The sequence below is a fragment of the Macrosteles quadrilineatus genome, unplaced genomic scaffold (assembly GCF_028750875.1).
Source record: "Macrosteles quadrilineatus isolate MER2022 unplaced genomic scaffold, UCM_ALF_1.0 Scaffold_1__1_contigs__length_201487025, whole genome shotgun sequence".
NCBI classification, from domain to species: Eukaryota; Metazoa; Arthropoda; class Insecta; order Hemiptera; family Cicadellidae; genus Macrosteles; species Macrosteles quadrilineatus.
Window position 1 is genome coordinate 154,368,185 of NW_026542594.1, and position 10,096 is coordinate 154,378,280.

A 10,096-nucleotide genomic window follows, 5' to 3' on the forward strand; every position below is an offset into this window, starting at 1 on the left:
TGTGTTGACTGTATGCAATGAATACATAACTTGTAAGAAGCGCTTTTTTTTGTTAAAAATTCAGTCTGGGAATATTTGAATTTTGGATAGTTCCCGCCACGGCTGCTAGGTGGACTATTTTGAGAGCACAGCCAAGTCAGCTGACTGTGAGAGAGAGAGAGATATTGAGCAGCGCGAAGCTCTCGGCAGCAAAATTCCAGTCTGACGTTTCTCCATAAGCATTTCACTTCTTAGGCCCGATTCACACGAGCAACTTATCTTGCTGACTAGGTAAGCCTGTCTGGGTAGCGGACCACGGGATTAAATGGAGTCGTTCACACGAGCGTAGGGCGACGACTAGCGAGCCGCGTTCGAGCTTGGTGTCCCAAACCATAGTCGTGCCCAACTTCCCAGTCACTCATGGCAGCTACCCAGTCACCCGCTCTAACGGCGTAGCAGTACATGTAGCTTTATGGGAGCGTTCACACGAGCGATCAGGTAGGTAGTCGTCCTGCAGCTACCATTCTTCCTTTTGTTCTCATTGTGCACCAGTGATGGATCCGAGTGGTTTTGATATCGATATTTTCATCTAGTCCGTGGACATGTCGCTCGTGTGAACCGGTGTATCCTGTGGTCCGCTAACAAGTCGGGCTAACATAGTCTCAGCCTAGTCAGCTAGATAAGTCGCCCGTGTGAACCGGGCCTTAGAATGCTGTATGTCTGCATTAAGCTATTGCCCATGTAGCACAGATGGTTGGGCCAACGTTGGCCAACTGTGGGACAGTTGGTCGATGGTTGGTTGGAGCTTCCACAACCAACCAACCGTTGTCCAACTGTATATCTCGTAGTTGGGCCAACCAATATTTACAACTGTGGACCAACATTGGTTCATTGTTAATGAAATACATTAATATGCATTGCTGGGTATCATACATCAAGCCAACCGTTGTCCAACCGTTTTTCACTCCGTTGGACCAACAAAAGATACTTTTGTTGGTCCAACGATGGTCCATAGTTGAGTTTACACGACTTTCATTCTCTGGGTCTAGCTTTCACAACATCTATATCTATACTATTATAAAAAAGAGGTGGTTGCTGTATGTGTGTATGGGAAAAGTAAACTCGAAAAATACTGGTCGGATTGGGCTGAAATTTGGCATGATGATAGCTCACATTCCCGATTAACATATAGGCATATTCTTATTTCAAAAATCCTTTCGGGCTCCGCCCCAGTGGCTCTGGAGTTTCCCATGTTAACCTTATGAGAAATGGAATTATTGAATCTTAACAGCTGTTTCAATTAAACAAGTTGGTTCTGTTCTATGATGTTCAATAGCATTAAAGTTACAAGGATTACCAACAGGGTGCAGCACTATTATTTCTTTTACATTTATGACAACAGCTAATTTGCAACCAAAAGGTGAGTGAGCGTAGCGAACGAACTTCAACCTGGAGGCGAGTTAGCGTAGCGAACGAGCTAACCTGAAGGCAAGTGAGCGCAGCGAACGAGCTCCAACCTAAAGGTGAGTGAGCGTAGCAAACGAGCTCCAACCTAAAGGTGAGTGAGCGTAGCGAACGAGCTCCAACCTAAAGGTGAGTGAGCGTAGCGAACAAACTTCAACCAGGACGTGATTGAGCCATGCGAACGAGATAATCTTGAAAATTAAGAAGTTAAACGGGGCAAAGCCCGCGGGTTACAGCTAGTAATTATAATAAAATATCTGGTTTTACAATACCTTAATCAGTTCCAAAAGTTTCCAAAAGTTTTTGGAACTGATCAAGGTATTGTAAAACCAGATATTTTATATATTACAGTTCCGGGGCTACAACAATGAATTTTAATAATCATAAAATAATGCAAATATTTTTTTAATTAATATTCTTTAACTTATTTGCAACAATTTAAGGGGAAAGATTAATTAATCATATAACAGTCAATTATAATAGCATTAATAATCTAACAGTAATTAATTAATCTCTATATTCAAATACCAGTATCCTCTCTAACTAAAAAAAAAAATAACTACTTATCCTATACTCTAATACGAGCAATGTTTGCTTGTATGTATGCTTGCTTGCTTGCAGAAAGATCTCGAAAATGGCTCCAACGATTTTCTTCAAATTTGGTAAATAGTTTATTTTTGGCCTAAAAACGAGCTTCATGCAGTTAGAACTCCCAACAAAAATCTAATTACGTAGAAAAACAAGACTGAAAGTAACATTTTTTTAACATTAGTCTTATGGGTTGCTAAGTAACCATTGAATTAAATAACAAGGAAAAAGTAAACAAAAGGCTTGAAGTTGTAGCACGTGTTCATAATAAGCCAACTACCCACAGTATACTAGCAAATTACAACTACAGTACAAAAGGGAAAGCATCACTTGCTACTATTGAGCAAAGATTATACTGAAGATTGCTCGATACATTGTAGGCCTAGTAAAGGCAGGCAGTACGAAGTGTGGGATCTGTTTATGACAATTAGATTAAGGTATTTGCAATCAAAAAATGCTATGGGATGGGAGGAAAACAGGTCCGTGACGTGGGAAGTGGTGAAGGAAGTATTCAAGGCGAGTAATCCGGAGTGTGGAAACTTTTTATGATGATTAGATAAGGATATTGGCAATACTAAAATGCTATGGGAAGGGAGGAAAACAGGTCCGTGACGTAGGAAGTGATAAAGGAAGTAGTGAAAGCGAGCAGTCTGGAGTGTGGAAACTGTTTATGACAATAAGATTAGGGTATCTGCAATCCTAAAATGCTATGGGATGGGAGGGAAACAGGTCCGCGACGTGGGAAGTGGTGAAGGAAGTATTCAAGGCGAGTAATCCGGAGTGTGGAAACTTTTTGTGATGATTAGATAAGGATATTGGCAATACTAAAATGCTATGGGAAGGGAGGAAAACAGGTCTGCGACGTAGGAAGTGCTGAAGGAAGTAGTAAAGGCGAGCAGTGTTTGGGAATGGATTTATGTATCTGCAATACTAAGACTGCTTTCAGAGTAAACTAATGATTTTGCCGAGCAAAGCTTGGTCCCCAGGTACTGATGCCTTAACAGATTAACAGAATTATATTATACTGTGTAGTATCAAAAGTGTTTGAAGTATTGCGACCATTGCAACTGTCGGGCACTCTTTCACCACTTGAAAAATCTCTATATCAACAATCACAGATAGCTCAGTGGTAAGGTAAGAGGCTCATAAGTCGAAGGACCTGGGTTCGAGACCCGTCTGGGCCAAAAAATTTTGTTCTAGCTTTTTTCAAAATTTGTTTTTATGAACTATTTAATCAATTTACTCAACTAATAATTATGCTTTTCGTACTAAATCTTTATTATTTTGTGTGAAATAAAACGGTTGGTTGGATATCAGTTGTGTTATGGTTAGTTGGCCATCAGTATTTTTGGATGGTTGGGCCATTATTGGACAATGGTTGGCTGGAAAACAGTTTAAAGAGGTGACATTTCTACCGTTGGCCAACTGTGTGGCTCCACAATTTACCAACGTTGGCCCAACCATCTGTGCTACATGGGTGGTCTGCTTTTAACAAAGGTGAATTGCAGACTGGATATTATTTATTTGAAGTCAAAATTCCTTATATAAAACCATTATTTTTTTATTATTTGGAATTAAACAAAGATTGTAATGTTCCAGTACTGAAATATTTAATAGCAGTTTACGCAACTATCATGTAAAGACTATTTAAGCGAGTTGCGTATACTACTTTAACTACGACAGTTTTTTTATTACTAATAACTTCTAAAGAGAGGTTTAGGTTATATTTTCATTTGCAATCTATCATTGCCACTGACAGGTAGTCATGCAACGACTCATTGTACCAAACAATAATTAACAATTAAGTCTTAAAGTTGACGTTCGAAGCATTACAATTTTACTTATTTTCTCTCAATCCTTGAACCTCATTGGTCTGTTACTACTGTTAAAAATACACCTGCCGTAAAAGCAAATTTCCATTTGTATGAATTGATTTTCAATTAAATCTATTTAAATAACATTAGGTTTAACGAGTGCCTATTTTTGCTGCTGCTACAAAGAAACTATGAAGTGTGTTTTTTAGTCAAATATTAATACTAGTGACCTGGAAAACCTGGAAATGTCAGGGAATATTAAATATCTGGAAAAGTCAGGGAATTTTGTCATAAGTCAGGGAAAACTGTAAAATGTGTAACATAATTTTAATAATTGTTAGGAAAGGTCGAGAGTATGTGTGCCGTGTGGGTGAAAACTAAGAAATATGTCTCTACAAATAAATTTTGTGTTTTTGTACAAATTAAATCTATATATATAGTACGTGAAGCCGTTTTTTGTTAACGCAACTCCTCCCTTATTTGTGGACCAATTTCAACGTTTAAGGTGTCAAAAGATTTGTCTTAATATGAAGTTTTGCAATAAGGTTTTAGAATTTTTCAATTCCTACTCTTAAGGGCGTGAGACCCTCTCAAAGGTCGAGTTTTCCCCATAAGAAATACATAGAACAAATTTAAAAACAAAAACAGCTGTTAATAAAAAGAAACTCATTAGCTTTTTGGGAGTAAATATTCATGTTTGTAATATTGAGTAGGTTAAGACCAAGTTAAACAGTTAATCAGTTTTGTAGGGAGAACAGAAAATGACTCAATTTCAAAGAAGAAATATTGAAAACGGGAGTAGGACACAATTAATAATAAGATATCTTATGCGTATGAGGAGAGTAAAAATAGAGAGGCCTGGTCTAACACACATCCATCCAGATACACATTCACTTGGTGATAAGAATAATATTTGCCAGTTCTGCTATACATCGATGTTTCTAATATGCAACTCACTTTGGAAGTGAAAAAATATACGAAACACATAATGTTGTCAAAGTAAAGTAAACTCCCCTAATGTCAGATCAAATGAATGCATGCAAGGAATGTTTACTTCTGACACTGACAGATCGAGATATTTCAAAACATTTAGTAGAAACTATACCGTAGAATGGGGTGAATAGAAACAAAACTTCAATGAATGATTCACATTTTTATAACTTTGTTATACATTGACTTTATATAAGGGTGGCTCTTTGGGAATTTGGTGAGTCGGTGGCTCAGTCGGTAGCGTCGCGGACTTCGGGCCCAAGGCAGTAGTGTCGTGGGTTCGGATCCTGGTCACTGCCACTAACTTTTATCAGTACAGTTCACCTTTGTACTTTACCGGCTCACCCCTTGCTTTGCTGGATACGTTCCACGCACAGATCTGTAGTCTTTGTGGACGGGCAAATGCAAGGATAAAAGAGGCCGCCAACCACTTAAAAAAAAAAAAAAATTCCCCCATTATAACCATATCCTATCTACCTGGGAAAAATTATTTCAGCATATTGGTATCACTGCTTCGGATGTTGGATGATGCAAAAGCGAAACCTCATTTGAAAATTTTGGCGAAAAACATTCTTTTCAAAACTTTCTCTCTAAGTATGAACCTATTACATGTATTTATGTTAATAACCATTTTTGATATTGTCTTAGGTATCTTAAAACCAAGTGTGTTAATAGATTAACCTAATAGAATAAAACAACTAATCTACTGTTAAATAAAGATTCATGGCTCAATTAAAATTCATCAGAATTTATTAAATGGTTAATAAAATTAAAGCCAAAGATTCACTGAGTAATTTGAGACCAGAATGAACTTGGTGACATATTAACAACCCGAGATATACATCTTTTAATAAAAACTTATATCTAAAAGTTTTTTTTTAGATTTAATATTGTGATAGGGTTCGTAGCTCGTTTCTAAATCATCCAATTTGAATGATCAATAACTCAAATGTAAACCCTTTTATCCCAGAATTTTTTAAGGCTAGAACATAATGCAAGCGTTAGTAAAAAAACTGGAGGTATAAGAAAAATTATCTTAAAAAAAGGTTCAAACTATGAAACGTCCATAAGAAATGTATGGGGGTACGACTTTTTGTCTTGTAGTCATTTTGCATTGCCTCTTTTGGCATTCTTACTGTTTCATACTACATTATTCATGTTTACTGTTTCCTATTATAGTTATTTTTTTCATATATTTGTTAAAACGTCTGAGAATAATGTCCTTCTTGGTAAAAACCTCGTACTACCGTAGAGTATCTGATATACCGCCAACCATGAGTGGTTATTGAAAATGGTCCATTCTTCTTTTATGACCCATTGCGCAACTGTGGGTGTAAACAGAACGGACTGTCTTGTTCTGCTTCTTGAGGGGGGTGCCATATCAATGAATGAAAGAACATTGAAACAAAATGATAACAGTTATTCAAATGAAATAAAATTAAAACATATATAACAAAGTACCCTTTTAGTAATTATTTTATTTTTCATGACGACATGTTTCGGAACTAAGTCCATTGTCAAGTCATTTTTACCATATCCTCATCCTTTAAACTAACAAAATTAAAAATATAATCATATGTAAAAATAATAAAATATGTTAACTAAATCTTAATACATTTTGGTATTTATTTTTTCGTTATACTATATGAATGTTTTTCTTTCTTTCCTTAGTTTTTCAATTTTATCGTAGATAGGTTGGTTTAATTTTGGAATCATTGTGTTGAGTATGTTGTTGGGGTCCTTTTTGTTGTGTATATAAATATTTAGCTCTTCTTTTACATTAAGTTTCTCACGTTCTTTTTCAAATTCTAAAATTTTTTGATTTTCTTTCATGTTTTTATAACTGTGGTCTGTGTTCATTATATGGTCGGCGAAGTTCGACTTCATTGATGTTTGATTTTTTGATTTCAATGCTTGTAGATGTTCCTTGAATCTTGTTTTAAAACTTTGAGATGTTTGACCTATATAATAATTGCTACAGTCACTACAGTTTATCTTATAGATTCCTGATTTGTTGTACTTTTCGTCTTCATTATCTTTTGTGTGTTTGATTTTTTTATTGATTAATTGGAATATATTGTTCTTAGTTCTGTAACTTACCCTTATATCCGAATTTTTAAATGTATTTCTTACTGCTTTAGTCATATATTTATTATAAGATATACATATATATTTCTTTTTCTCTTCATTTTCCGTTGTTTTATTTTGTTTTTGTATTTTGTTTTTCAATTTCTTTTTTATCATATTGTCTATCATTTTTGCTCTGTAGCCATTTTTCTCTGCTAAGTATTTAATGGTATTTTTCTCTTTTTTGAAATTTTCTTTATTTAAGGGAATATTAATAAGTCTGTGGATAAGTGAATGGAAAGTAGCGATTTTATGACTCCAAGGATGATTGGAATAGTATGGAATAATGATGTCTGTGGTCGTAGGTTTTCTAAATATGTTAAATGTATGTCTGTTGTTATTTTTTGAGATTGTAATATCTAGAAAATTTATTTGTTCTTTTTGAATCTCTCCTGTAAATTGTATTTTTGGAGATAGGCTATTAATATATTTTAGTAGATTATTAGCTTCATTTTCATTTCCTTTGAATAAACAAATTATATCGTCTACATATCTGTACCAGTATTGGATTTTATCTTTATATGGGTTACAATCATTCATTATTTTGGTAGTTTCCATTTCTTTCATGAATATATCTGCCATTATTCCAGATAGAGGGGAACCCATTGGTACACCATCTTCTTGCAAATAGAAAGAGGAATTGTAGCTGAAATAGTTTTGTTTCAGTGTCAATTGTGTAAGCTGAATAATATCTTCAATTTCTTTTTTGTTTAATATATTTTTCCCAATTAGTTCTTTTCTTAGAATATTTCATGTTTCCTTTGTTGGGATATTTGTGTACATGTTACAAACATCAAATGAGATCAGTAAAGAGTTCTCGGGAATGTCTATATCTTTTACTCTTTCAATGAAATCGTAAGTATTTTTAATATTATACCCATTATCCATATTGATACTATTTTTTATTTTGTTGTCCAAAAATTTTGATAGTTTATAGGAAGGAGCATTTTGAAAATTTACTACAGGTCGGATAGGTATATTAGTTTTGTGTGTTTTTGGTTGTCCTCTCAGTATTGGGGCTTTTGAGTTATTTGATTTTAGCATGTTTTGTTCTAGTTTCGTTAGACTTTTACATTTCATTATTTTACTATTAATTGTTTTTGAATATTCAATGGTTGGATCTTTGGTTAGGACTTTAAATTTGTTATCTTTCAAAAAAGTGTCTACTTTTGTTTCATAATCATTTCTGTTGATTATTACAACAGCATTACTTTTATCCGCTTTTGTTATCTTTGAATTATCATCTTTTAATTTATTAGAAATAGATTTGATAAGATGTAAGTCTTTATTGGTTTCTTTTAGTGTATTTGGGTTAGTTATATTCTTTTTAGTTTTGTTTAATTCGTGTGTAAAACAATAGTTATTTGTGCAACTAGTGAGAAAAGTGAGCAATTGACTCACTCGAGAGAGATCCTTACTCACGAGCCGTAGGCGAGTGAGGAATGGTTTCTCGAGTGAGGCAATTGTACTTTGAACTCGAGTTGCACATTATACTTTTCCTACAGTTACCATAAAACAAATAAATTGGTGAAGAAACATAACCTATTTTTACACAGAAGTGAACTTTTAATATAACATTAAATGTGAAGTGACAAATACAACAGTACAACAGCTGACCAGCTGATTTACAGCCAGTGCTACCAACATATTTCGCGAGCATACGACGTTGCCTGCACGTTACCACATGTTTTCTGTGATGTTACGCGCTCACTATTTCGTGCCTTCACGTTGCAAATCTGGAGTGAGACAAAGTAATTAGAGTGAGACAATGTTAACATTGTCTCACTGATGAGCGAATTGGCCACTTTGCTTTCTCAAATCAGTGAGAGAACATGTACATTGTTAGGTAACTGTAGGAAAATGAAATAGTTTGCCCAAGAAAACTTATTCAATTTAGTTTTTTTTATTTTTAATATGGAAACTAAAATGTACATACAAATATGCTCTTGTTGTTTTAATAAAGTCTATTCTTGTATTTATTTGATATTTAAACATCCAATCTGATATTTAATTTATGTATATGTGCTTTGCGTTATCCCATACCACCAAAAGTCTTAAAACAAAAATCTCAAAATTTTTGCCGCCTTTTTGAATTTGATTTTTTTAATAATTTCCCATGGTTGGATTTTGGATATGTTATAAAGCAATATTTTCTGTGTTGAATACTACTTCAATCGCTTGTGAAGCAATTTTGCCTAGGTTTAAGGGTAATTTGTCGTATTTTGCCTGGACTATAATTATTACACTAACAGGTAAAGGCAAAATACTGTAAGTTCATCGTCTAAACGGAAACTAAAAAATAATAAGGAAGCATAGGTAGTTGTTCTAAATCTACTCCAAATCAATACTTGGCGTGTTTTTGGTATTCCATTGACACTAGCTTTAAGGATTAAAGCTTTCTTCAACTACTTTTGAGAAAGATGCTAAGAAAATTAATATTTTGTACCTTATTGGTACTGTTCACATCCAAAATATTCAAATCCAAAGTATCTTCAACTTGATTTTAAATCCATCCCTGATCGCATCACCTACTGAATAACAGGGTAGGCCCAGTTAATTATGAGTGTTAATAAAGTTACTAATGTTTCTAAAGTTACTAAAGTTACCATAATCCACTTGCTAGTGGGGTTCCCGTGTGCATTTTATGTATAGAAAAACACCCTAAGGGATCATGTAGGTACTATGTGGGTTATCATTTTTCACGTGGGTGCCAGCTTGGCAGAGTGGACATAACCTCTGAATCCGCCATTTTAAAAATGGCGGCGGCATTTATAACATGAAACTCATCGGGAGCTTGTATCTCGAAAACGGTAATATATAGCAAGTTACTTTTATTATACAATAAATGTTGCTTACACAATAAGGAACAACTTTTGTATTTACAAAAATGCCCTAAATATAACTATTTAGGAGTAGTTGAGCAATTTATGCTAATGTAACCTTATTTTTACTCTGCTTGACAAAAACATTCTAATATCTTTAAAAAAAAACTGTTCTTTTTAATTTGGCACATAGCACTAATTGCTCTTTACATCTAAGGTCTAAATACCCCCGCCACAGCAAACCTGCAGAATTAGCAGACATTTACCTGGCTGCATTTCTACTAAAATATTAAAATTTTCATATTTAACCTA